The sequence below is a fragment of the Vulpes lagopus genome, chromosome 1, assembly GCF_018345385.1.
Source record: "Vulpes lagopus strain Blue_001 chromosome 1, ASM1834538v1, whole genome shotgun sequence".
NCBI lineage: Eukaryota > Metazoa > Chordata > Mammalia > Carnivora > Canidae > Vulpes > Vulpes lagopus.
Window position 1 is genome coordinate 168,746,374 of NC_054824.1, and position 12,648 is coordinate 168,759,021.

Sequence of the window (12,648 nt, forward strand, 5' to 3'; positions counted from 1 at the left end):
ATTAGGTTGGGATACATCTATAATCATCATTCCTTAGAATGACTTCTGTTAAATTTGCTAGTGTCAATTATCCAAGAACAATATTTCATCACTAGAAAATCCTACTTCCTGAAATCTTTTTAGTAACTTACTAATCAGCAATACTCAGACACTAAGCCACATCCAGCCCTTGCTACATCCAAGATTTTGTTACAATCCCTGGACTTTTGAGATTATTTTCTGGTAAGCTCCTGTTCTGATTTTAGAAATGACTCAATAATGTGCATAGTGATCAAGTTTATATAAAGGGTGTCAGATATGCATTGTGTATGTGTGCAGGTGTGTGATATCCTCAAGGGTGTCACGTATGCATGTGTGCATGTGTGTATGATATCCTCAGGGTTTCAGCAGATATTAAATCACAACCAGGTAAGGGCATTTTTGTTAAAAAAAAATAAAGGTTTGCCAAAAGCTCAGGACTTCCCAACTTTGGAGGTCTCTTCTTTTATGACTTCATATTAACTATATGTGTGGCTCATGTGATAGCAAGTGTGAAATGATTTAATAAACATCCCCAGGCTGTTGCCCTTTAGATGAGTATTTGATGGCTGTGGTCATCTTAGTCTGTTAGAATTGCTACAACAGGATACCATAGACAGGATGGTTTATAAACAACATAAATATATATTTTCATAGTTCTGGAGGCTGGGAGCCTGAGACTGGGGTACCAGCATGGTCAGGTCCTCTTCTGGGTTGCACTTCTCACATGGTGGAAAAAGCAGAGAGGAAAACTCTCTCATGACTCTCAACGGTTTCATCCTCATGATGTCAGCTCATTCCAATTACCTCCAAAAGGCCTCATCTCCTAATACCATCACATCGAAGTATAGGTTTTCAACATATGAATTTTGGTAGGGGGAAGGACACAACATTCAGTCTGTAACAGCAGCTGGCTACTCAATAGCCTTTTCCCAACACCCTTGCACACAAGGTCCACTTCTGTTATGGAGGCTGGATTCCTTTCCCAGCTGCATAACAGGCAACATAGGCATGTGACCCTATCCTGACCCAAGATACTAAAGGGAAATTTGCTAGGGGCTATATTTTTGGAAAAGTTGTCCTCCCTATTTAAAAAAAGGAGAGAACGCTAATGGGATGAGCTGTCTCATTGTCTTCCTTTGGATGTTGTAGTGTGAAGACAAAGAATAACAGACATTGACTTATTATTAATCTGTTATTACAGATTGACTTCTGTAATCCTGATAACTTTGTTACTGTATTAATCATGCCTAGAAAATAGATACCTCCTTGTTTCAGCCAGCAGTCAGATATTCTGTTTACTGAATCTGACAATTCCAATAGACAGACTATTGTGTTACAGAGACTGTTCTGAGGTGTGTTGCAGGGAATCCATATTGAGCTGCAGTTTACTCTTCCCTTCACAAGCAAAAAGGTGTTTATTATTCTTTTCCTCATTACACAGAAGGCCAAAGAAAGAATATAAGGAGCAGGGCACTGAGACATAAAGAACATCTAGTGCTGGGTTTGGAAAAACACAGGAGCATCAGCAAATAAGCTGGCAAATAAACAAAGTAAATAGCCAGTATCCTGCCCTGCATTAGAAAGATCAGATTCTCCTTTGTAATTGAGAAATTCTGTATATAAAAGGAAGATTGGATAAGAGCATAAATACAGACTAAAGACTCGGAAGATGGAAGGGTCCAGAAGCAAGAAGGCAATAACTCATGGGAGACCAGAGTCGGATACTAAGAGGGTAGGCTAAGAAGAGGATCAATGGAATCTAGAAAAAGAGAAACTTAAAGTCTACATCCGACCACTGTCTTTTCTCAACTGAGCTCTAAGGGTTTCAGCAATTCTCAACTAAGATTTTGCTTTTCTTGTAAAGACCCAAAATAAGTGCCCCTCAGTGTACTGCTATAGATAGATGCCAAACATGTGTGGGTCTGCTTTGATTGTTGAAATAAAGATTCTGGTGGTCTCTTATCAGATTTTTCTATCAAGGTGACCATCTTTCCGGGGTTTTGTAATTTGATATTTATTAAGCACTTGTGTTAGCTGGTGGTATGATAGCTACCTCCACAGATGATTAAACAGGCACAGCCAAGAAACGAAAATGGTGCCTTCTGTCCACTAATGATGTTGGCAGCCTTGAGAGAGAGGTCCAGGCAAGGGGTTATCTGTCACAACCTAGCTATGAGTGTCCCATGGCACTTTTAATGGGAGCCAAGATGCTACACTTGTTCAGCTGGCCCATAAGAAGGGGACTCCTTGACCTGAGACAACTAAAATTAAACCATTTCTCCAGAAAGGAAAAAATGGATTCCTTGATATGGCCTACTCCCTTCCTTACATTCACATGCCAGTTTCCCTTAAAAAGGGAACCTTGAGTTCCCTAACAGGAACTGATCCTAATGCTTCATAAAAAATCATGTGAAAAAAACAAACAAATAAACAAAAACCAACCCTCAGGACTGTGAATGAATGCATACGAATGTCCTCATAAACTGAAACCCATGTGAAATATGGTTGATCCAACCCATCAGGGAATAGTGAGTCTTCCCACAAGGCCCAGCTTGCTTTAGAGCTAAAGATGGAACTAGAAACTCCAATTCATATCATCTGATTCTGATCAAAGACAGAGCCTTTTGGCCATTCTCTCAGCATTCAAAGACTGGGGTATTATTCCCTCGATAGCACACAAACCCTTCATGAGTTGCAGAGTCCCAGTGGGGATGTAAGTGTTTGCCTCTGGTAAAAATGGGAATTTCCATGGAAAATGTGACACAAACACTACCTTTTAAATCTCAAATGAATCAGGTTTTATACCAGAAAGACTTTTCCTATTAAAACTGTACTTTGGGGAAGTGGCTTTCAAAGGGTTTGTGGGCTTCCTGATGGTTCTCTAGGACCTTCCTGGGGCTCCATGACCTGTTCCGTTCTTCTCAAGTTTGAAAAGGGGAACAATGCAGAACAGTGGGAAGAGTATGGGGTGTGGAGTCAGATCTGGGTTGACATTTAGAGCCTGCTGCTTTCTCATTGTATGATATTGGACAAATCAGCTAATTGCTCAAAGTATCTACCATATAGGGTTGATATGAGACAGTAAATGTAATGTACCTACAGAAACACAAAGGATCAGAATCATAAAAATAGAGATCTTATCCAGTATCAAGCTTTGCTAATAACTTCAATGAAGTAAGCAATCACAAAGCTCAGGTGAAGCAGACAGTGGTCTGGGACTAATGCAGCTCCCAGGATTTCATGCCTCATCAAGATATTCTCTTGCTCAGATTAATAGAAAAGCTTTGAGCTGTGTACATGGCCACATCACCTACACAGAGAAGAGTCATCATCAATTTCTTCACATTATATTCAGGTAGTTGCATAATTCACTTCACTTTTTCCCAGGACCCACGCCCAATATATCCATGGATTCCAGGTTTGGTACAAATGAGCAACCCAGATGGGACAGGTACCTCCTTCTAAAAGCATTTCATAGATAAGATCCCTACACTAGCAAATATCATTAGTATGTTTACATGAAGATTTGATTGTTATCTTCCTTCTTTCTTTCCCATAGGCTTCCCCCTGGCAAAGAGAGAGGATGGATGGCAGGCTTATTGCTAAACATTTCCTGCCTAGCACCTAACCCAGACTAGGACATGACAGGTAGTAGGTTTGATCACATTATTTAAAATAATAATATAACATGACTGTCTATCCTTTCTTTTCTGCCTGACTTTCCAGACCTTGCATAATTCAACCTCTGTTTCCTGCCACTATTCACTTAGGCCTCCTTTCCCCAACTGGTATAATTCTCATCTCTGCCTTTTCTCCTCTTGTTCCATTCTACTGATTTACCCATCTCTCAAGGACAGTCACGTGCCCCTCCTTCTGGAAAACCTTGATGCCCACTTCTGTCCTCTGATTTTGCCCTTTCTACCACCTATCTAATCCATGTTCTAACACTGAACCTGGAGCGTCTTATATCATACTGTTTCTTACTGGTGCATGTGTGACAGTCTTCTTTCTCCTAATAGATTATAAATCCCATTAGTTCTGAGAACTCTGACTAACTTCATCTGAGTCACTTATACCAGGAAGCATCCCTTGATCTATCTCCCCAGCAGACATGGTGTCTCTGGCATTGACCTCAACAGCACCCCACTTACCATATTATGACCTTATCATAACTTCTTAATGATTTCTGATTTCATTATTGCCTCTCTTGATGAGCAACAAGCTCCAGGAAGACAGGGTCATGTCTCTCTCTCTCTTTTTCCTGTTGCTCACTTATATCCCTAGTGCTTGACACAATACCTGCCAAAGAGTAGATAATTAATAACTATTTTTTTAAGAAATAGGTTTTCCAGTAGTAAAACTGGTGGAGCAAGGAAGCCTATTAATTTAGACACTGAACATATTGAGCATCTACTCTGGGTGCTTGGAATGCACAGATGAACATGATTTTGGCCACCTGAACTCTGGACCAAGCAAGTTTGAGTGAACTTCTCTACTACCATTATCTGGGGTATCCAGATATGTACAAAATAGCTATGCAGATATAATAAAAACTGATCCCATCAGTTAAGCCCGATGAGTTAATGGGATGAAAGAAGAAAACCAAAGGCATATATTCCTGAAGGAGTATGAATGCTTTCAGTAAAACTTCTTGCTCCTGCTGGCCATTCTTCCTCCCTATATGGCCTTTATATAAGATTTACTACTGATCCCAATTCATGTGAAAATCTTATAACAATCCTTAAACTCAGCTTTAATTAGTAGCTAGTAGATCTCTCTCCTGCCCTTCATCTCCCTGTTCCTTGTGAGCAGTACTACATTTGTGTAGGCATATGCTAGGACACCTTTCTGGAATCTTATTTTTAGAATGACACAATCTGAACATCATTCCAACTTGGTCATAACAGATTTTGGCCACCAGCATAACAAATTCAAAACTACATGCCAATTAACTACAATGCTCAAACCAGATCATAATATATATTTAATTTTATCCATCTTATATCACCCTATATAATAAACAACATCACATTGTCATTGCTTTTCTTAAGTCCATGCACTTCTCATGGGTTTAAGGCAAGGCCAGTCCATTCCCCAATCTTTTGAAAAACAAGGGAAACAATGAATTTGGTGTTTATTAGCTGTACCTTATAAATGTTAAAGAGAAACTTTGGTAGGTCAATCTCTCAACTCCTTCTGGGAAGAGGGGTTGGAATTATGGAATAGAGGCAGACATTCAGATATGATATTTTCTCAAATATATAAGGTGATTTTTTTCTTTCTTCCTTCTCTCTCCTCTTCCCTCCCTCCCTCTCTTCTTCCTTCCTTCCTTCCTTCCTTCCTTCCTTCCTTCCTTCCTTCCTTCCTTCCTTCCTACCATGCTCCCTTCCTTCACCAAACGATTATGTAGTACAGCTCAAGATGAGAAAGGTTCTTCCATTCAGGCTTTCACCTACTGAGGCTACCTTTCTGGTGCTCAATCCAGACTTGTCTGTAATCTACACCAATATCACCAGCTGCCTTCATCCATACATAAAAAAGATTGATTCTCTCAGAAACAACCTGCTGACTGCTTCTTTTTCCTCATTGCATCTTCCCTCCCTCCTCTCTTTTTCCTCCCTCCTGGAAGGTCACTCCCTATCCTTTGGTACTCTTTTCAGAGACCTTCTCTGTGCTCTGTCCTCCTCTGTGGTCAAGTTTAGGAACGAATTCTCTGCTCCCCACTGAACAGGAGCTCTTTGAAGGCAGGACTTGTGTCTCATTTGCCTGAGCATTCCCACTGCCTTAAAAGGACCTGGAAACCTGGTGAGTGTTGAGTAAATGTTTGGATTTAGTGAATACACTGAATCAACATTGAATCAAAGAACAAATACTTAGAGTCTGGGAGATACCAAAAGAAGCAAGTTTAATGATCCATATTTTAGCACCTCATTCATCTGTGACAGAGGAATAAATGGAAAGAAATTTTATAGGCAACAACATCACACCCTATGATGTGGAGTTGATGGAGAGTCAGTAACAGCATAGAACAATAAATGTTTCGACAGTGGCTTATGTAGTCTCTGAGGACAGCTGGACAACATGGATTTAAAGGAAAAACTTGAGGAAAAAAAAAAACAGGCAAAAGAATCCCTTCAACTGCTTTCAATTAGGCCAATGTAACCCCCTTCCCATTTATCAAAACTCACATTTTTCCTTCTTTCCACACCATTTAGAACTCTGACCAATGATCCCAGATGGTTCTGTTTTCCCAAATAGACTCTAGTACCATCTCCAGAGCATTAATTTGGATTGAAAAATTAAAACAACAACAAAAAGCTGCAATTGCTTGAGAGTCTCTTCTTCCTCCTCCCCCATCTGCTCCTAGGAGTTTTGAGGCCCAGAAGCCCCCCTGGGGGGGCCTGCTAGAGGTATCCTGAAGAATGCAAACAACATTCAGAAAACAGAACCTAAGAGTTTTAGTGAAAGAATGGAGTTCAGGGAGGTCCCTCTCCATGATGTGCTCATGAGTCAGAGTTAGCTGTACTTGTGAAAGTTAAGGCCCACTTGACATAAAATCTGTCTTGTACTGTAAACTCAACCCTGAAAGTCCTAACACCAGCCAGCCTGGCCTGCTTCCAGACAGCACAGCCTCAACTACAGAGAGGGTGGAACAGATACAATTAGCTTTTTTTTTTTTTTTAAAGATTTTATTTATTTATTCATGAGAGACACACACAGAGAGAGGGAGAGACACAGGCAGAGGGAGAAGCAGGCTCCATGCAGGGAGCCCGATGCAGGATTCGATCCCAGGATCCCAGGACCACGACCTGAGCCAAAGGCAGACACTCAACCACTAAGCCACCCAGGTGTCTCCAGATAGAATTATCTGATTTTGGGATCCCTGGGTGGCGCAGCGGTTTGGCGCCTGCCTTTGGCCCAGGGCGCGATCCTGGAGACCCGGGATCGAATCCCACGTCAGGCTCCCAGTGCATGGAGCCTGCTTCTCCCTCTGCCTGTATCTCTGCCTCTCTCTCTCTCTCTCTGACTATCATAAATAAATAAAAATTTAAAAAGAAAATTTTAAATTTAAGAATTATCTGATTTTATTAGCCCCCCTCTGTACTCAGTCCTGGCGTCAGGCCTTGGGCCAGCTGAGATGTGCCCTGAGCTCATCCTCGGGATGCAAACATTTGCCTGATGGATAAGTAGTTGGTAGTTGGCATAAGCACATTAGGTTCCTCAGAGGAAAGATGCAGTCATATTATTTGACACAAATTATTATGCCTTCCACACAGAAAAGGGATTGGAAAATTTCAGTGAGGGCTGTTTGCCTTCTTTCTGATGTCCTTGATTTCTCATCAGATGCTTAAAGCACATTTTCAAACTGTTCGGTATCAGGGTTTCCAGATTCCTTTTCTCTTCTAGGAAGGCAGGTATTCTTATTTAAGAGGTGATAATAATGACAACAGCTGCACTTAATGAATCTCCCCCCCTTGTGTCAGGTTCTGCAGCAAAGCCCTGTACGTGGGTTACCTCTGTGTTAGTCTGCTAGGGTTTCCATAACAAAAGCCACAGCCTGCATGGCTTAAGAAACAGAAATCAATTTTCTGACAGTTTTGGCAGCCAGAAGTCTAAGACCAAGGTGCCAGAAAATCTGGTTTCTTGTGAGGCTTCTCTTCCTGGCTTGCTGTGTCCTCACAAGGCTTTTCCTCTCCACACACAAGGAGAGAGAAAGAGATCTCTGGTAGTTCTTCTTTTTATAAAGACACCAGTCCTATTGGATTAAGGCCTTACCTTACGACCTCATTTTAACTTGATTGTCTCCTTAGAGATTCTGACTTCGAATACAGTCATATTGGGTGTTAGAGCTTCAACATATGAATTTCAGAGTGTGTATGAGGGAGTGGACACACAGTTCAGTTCATAACAACTTCACTGAGTCCTTATTACAAGCTCAGGAAGTCAGAGGCAGGGATCCCTGGGTGGCGCAGCGGTTTGGCGCCTGCCTTTGGCCCGGGGCGCGATCCTGGAGACCCGGGATCGAATCCCACATCGGGCTCCCGGTGCATGGAGCCTGCTTCTCCCTCTGCCTGTGTCTCTGCTTCTCTCTCTCTCACTGTGTGCCTATCATAAATAAATAAAATTAAAAAAAAAGAAAAAGAAGTCAGAGGCATTCTCTACTTTTTATGGCTGAGTAAACTGAGAGTTTAGTAATTTGCCCAAAGTCTCACTGCCAATAAACATGGTGATGGTGGCATTTCTTTACTTAGAGAAGTGGGGATGTGGAGAGCTCACTGGTATGAATGTAGTATAGGGTTGCTAATACAAAAGTCAGAAAGGAACTAGCAGGGGAAAAGAACAGAGAACTGAATTGATGGCAGTTCTACTCAGATGAATCACTGTGCTGAGCTCTGGGGACACAGACGAAAAGACAAGAAGTGGTCACTGTCTTCCCAGAGCTCACCAGTTTTAGCAGCAGTGAAGGGTCTTCCTTCTGAGGCCCTGATCTGCATAAAACTAGGATCAAGAAAATGTCCCTTTGGACTCTTTGCTTCTCTAAGAGACCCTTCTGGGTCCTCCTTTGGTGTCACTCCCCTTAGAGGGTCCCCTTTGTGACCATCTGCACCACAGATTACCTAGGGTCTTCATTTGTAGTGACTTATTTCTTGTTCTTCCTTTACTCTCTCATCCCGTTCAGGACTTTTTTTTTTTTTTTTTAAATTTCTTCCATTAAAACATCTTTGTTCCAAGTCTCATTCCCCAGAGGCAAGTCTCTCAGCTAGGAAAGGAAAGGAAAGGTCATAGCTCATTTGTTAATTCTCCTGGGTAGTGTACTGACATTTTATGGGTGGCCTCTAGAGAACTGGGGACTTCGAGCACACATTTCAGGCATCATAGCAGACAACACAGTGGGAACTTTTTGAGGGTAGGCAGGTCTTGTCGACATCAAACCCACAGTGAGTGAGACATCATGTACTCATCCTGGGCTTTTCACAAACCAAGCTGTTCCTGCTACTGCATAGAACTGTACTTAAAGGGTGTGTCATAGATGCTGTCAATGCTTCACTCATATGGCTTAGACCTCAAATTTCAGAATGAGGAAGGCCATGCTGCTTCTGGTTGCTAGCCAAGGACATCCCTGGGAGTAACCCTCAATCAATGACTCTCCAGAGATGGAGTATAAATACCTCAGCTCCCTCATCCTGTGGGTGGGATCCTTCTGAAGCATGTGTTTTATACAGTGACCTCACATTTCCCTGTGGAGTTTCAGCCACTTGCTGTGGGAAATAGCACACTAACATGCCTATTATGGCTGCCTTCCCTTCTTTGGATCACTTCTCCACTGCCAAATAGCAACTAGTGTTTCCTGCGTTTCAGTTCTACTTGCACTAAAATCCTTTTCTTATTGTCAGTGTCCAGGGAGACCCAAATGGAGACAGGCGTGCAGCTGGACAGTATTGGTGTAGGACTGGCTCTCTCATCATGCCATGTGGTTGGCCACCCTCCACTCTTCCCTCCTCTGCATGGCTAGACAAAGAACGTGCAAAGCCCACACCAGAGCTGGTCTACTTGTGGAGATGTCTGGAGAGGGCAGCCCCAGACCATGGTGTCTCCTTAACCATAGACTCTAATTCTCTAGAATCTTAACAAGGGTTGGATCTCCCTGGGCATGTAGAGGGCCCTGTAATTAATCCGTTTCAACAGAATGCATGGAATTTGTAGTCAAAAATGCTATGTTTGGATTCCAGCTCTACCACTTATGTGCAATGTGGCTAAACTTCTCTGTACCTCAGTTTCCTCACCCATAAAATGGGAAAATAATTACTCTCTCAAAGGATTATTCCAATAATGACAGTCATAGCTAAGAAGGTTCCAGGAGGCTTATGTGAAGTGAATATAACTCAAAATAACCTTAGGAGGGTATATCATAGATTTCCTATCCAAAACCCTTGAGCCAGATGAGTTTTAGAATTTAGGTTTAATAAAGATAACAGGGTGCCTGTAACATATATGGCAGGACTCCCATCAGGGACTGAAGGAGTTCCCTAGACTCAATCACACTATTCTCACCCAAAATAGGAAGAACATTATGTGATAACATTCATGGAGAATATTGTTCTGGAACTGCAGATAAAGGTTATGTACCAGAGCAGTTAAGTTAAGCAACTTGCTCAAGATCACACACTAGATTTGAACCCCAAAGACTATTGCCAGAGTCCCTGCTCTAAACACTACACAGCACTGCCTCCAATAATGAAACCCTCTCACCAGAATGAATGAAGGTAATAAGAGACTTGTATCAGATTCATAAGGTAGGTGAGAGCTGCTTTTTATTAATATCATAAATAAATTTATATAGATTATTTCTCCCAGAAATAAAATTAAAGATGTGGTCACATTTGAAACAGTAATACCATAAAATAGCAGCCTACAAAAATAATGGCCACCATTTCTCGAAAATGTACTGAATAATTTACATATATTCATTTCATTTAACCCTCACAAGAGTCCTGGAGACAGGTTTTATTAGTATCACCCATTTTATAGATGAGGCTGAGAAGCTTACCTAAGGTCACCCTGAAATAAGTGGTGGGGCAGGTGATCCAATCTAGATCTGCTGATGCCTGTGCCGTTTTCAGGACATTGCTCTGCCTCCAGTGGGCAGGTATATGTTGCTGACTGTCATTGTGTGGTCTGCCCAAGGTCACAGGAGAGCCAGCATCCAGAGAATTGACTACCTTGGACTTGCTACCTTGGAAGGTCTATGCAGTGATTGACTTTTGTTTTGGAAAGTGCCACAGCTCAATAGAATTTCTTTCTGCTGCCCACTCTTGCCACTCTAAGAAAAGAACAGTACCTAGTGTTTGCTAGAAGATGCAAGAGAATTGATTGGAAAGAAAATTTTATCTTATTCCAGTCCTGTCCATACGGTGGTACTATTCTATATTTAGATAAATGGCACAGCCAAAGAGACAATAAAAACAAGCTGAAAGGGTACGAGGCTCATGCCGGGAAACAATAAGCTGAAAGTTCTCATTCTTTGCCCAGAGAATGACTATTTAAAAAACAGACAATAAAAACAAGCAATCTGCAAACATTGCATTTTAAGGTCTGGGGCGTCTTGTACTCTCGGGACAGTTGAAGAAGGAGAAGGAGAGCAGGGTCCTCTTATGCCTTGACAAAAATGAGGCTCTAATGGGGGAACCTATTCAGGTCTCATTCCCAACTACTTGTAAAGTTACCCATGAATGACAGTAGAGAAGTCACAGGCTGGCTGGAGGGACCCCCTCAATGCTACTACCCCACAGACCAAATATGAACCCTTTTATTTCAAAAAGAAGAAAATGAGTTTGAAAGACAACTGAGGTTCATTCATTCATGAGTCTGAGGGCTGGATGGGTAACCAATGTCCAAGCCCCACATTCTCCTTGAGAATCCCACTCTGGGCTCTCCTAGAAGGTTGTAATTTTTCCATTATCTAAATTAACATGTTTCAATCATTAACTGTCTTCCACTACATCATCTCTTTCTTCTTTCTCCTCTTCCTCCTCCTCCTCCTCCTTCTACTAAATTACAAACTCTTTGAGGGTAGAATACAATCCCTAATTATTTTGTAACCTCTAGGGAAGCTAACATGGCATCTGCTAAACTGAGATTTTAAATGGACATCAGTTGCTGATAGCCTTTTTCAGGTATATCTTCTCCTAGTTGGGGTCAGTAAGTAGTTTTCTTTTCCAGTCCCATGAAGCATCACATCTCTGGACTCTATCTAGTCTCTTTCATTTCTATTCTCAAACAAACCAAATCTTGCCTGAGCATATCTCTGTCTTGTTATACCTTGTTAAACACAATAAGCGACAACCAGCCTCTGGGGACAAAAAGCTTCTCTGGCACTTGGCCTTCCTTTTAAATTACCACCAGCAACAGATTTACCAAATGCCTTGCCATCACTTCCATGGGTTTGCATATTCCCAGCATTCCATATCAGTGTCTGAGCCACCCACCATCCAACTGAAGTCAATACAACATTATTTAGGTTTTAGGTTTCTCTTTCATTAACCCCTCACCTCATTAGAAAGTGCCAAATTTCTAAATTCACTACAGTAATTAACCCTAGCTGATATAATAAACCAACTCTAGGGTTTTAGGGAGCTAACACAAAATAAGCTTGTTTCTTCAAACACAGGTGTCATTGGTGACAGAGATGGTGGAGAAGACATACTCTCTTCTAAAATTCTTACCCAAGGAGTGACACATGGTAGTCATGTTCCATTGTTTCCATGTCACATGTCCACATCTAGATGCAAGAATAGGCTGGTAGCTGTTATTGCGACCAGAGTCTAATCATCATAGCTAGAATATATTCTGCGTCTTCATTTTGCAAATTGTATACTTTAATTATCTCATATAATATAAACTACAACCCTAAAAAGTAGGAATTATCATCACCATTTTATTTTTTAAGACTTTTAAAAAAGATTTTATTTATTTATTCATGAGAGACACACAGAGAGAGGCGCGCAGCCATAGGCAGAGGGAGAAGCAGGCTCCATGCAGAGAGCCCGATGGGGGACTTGATCCTGAGACTCCAGGATCACACCCTGGGTGGAAGGCAGATGCTCAGCCACTGAGCCACCCAGGCGT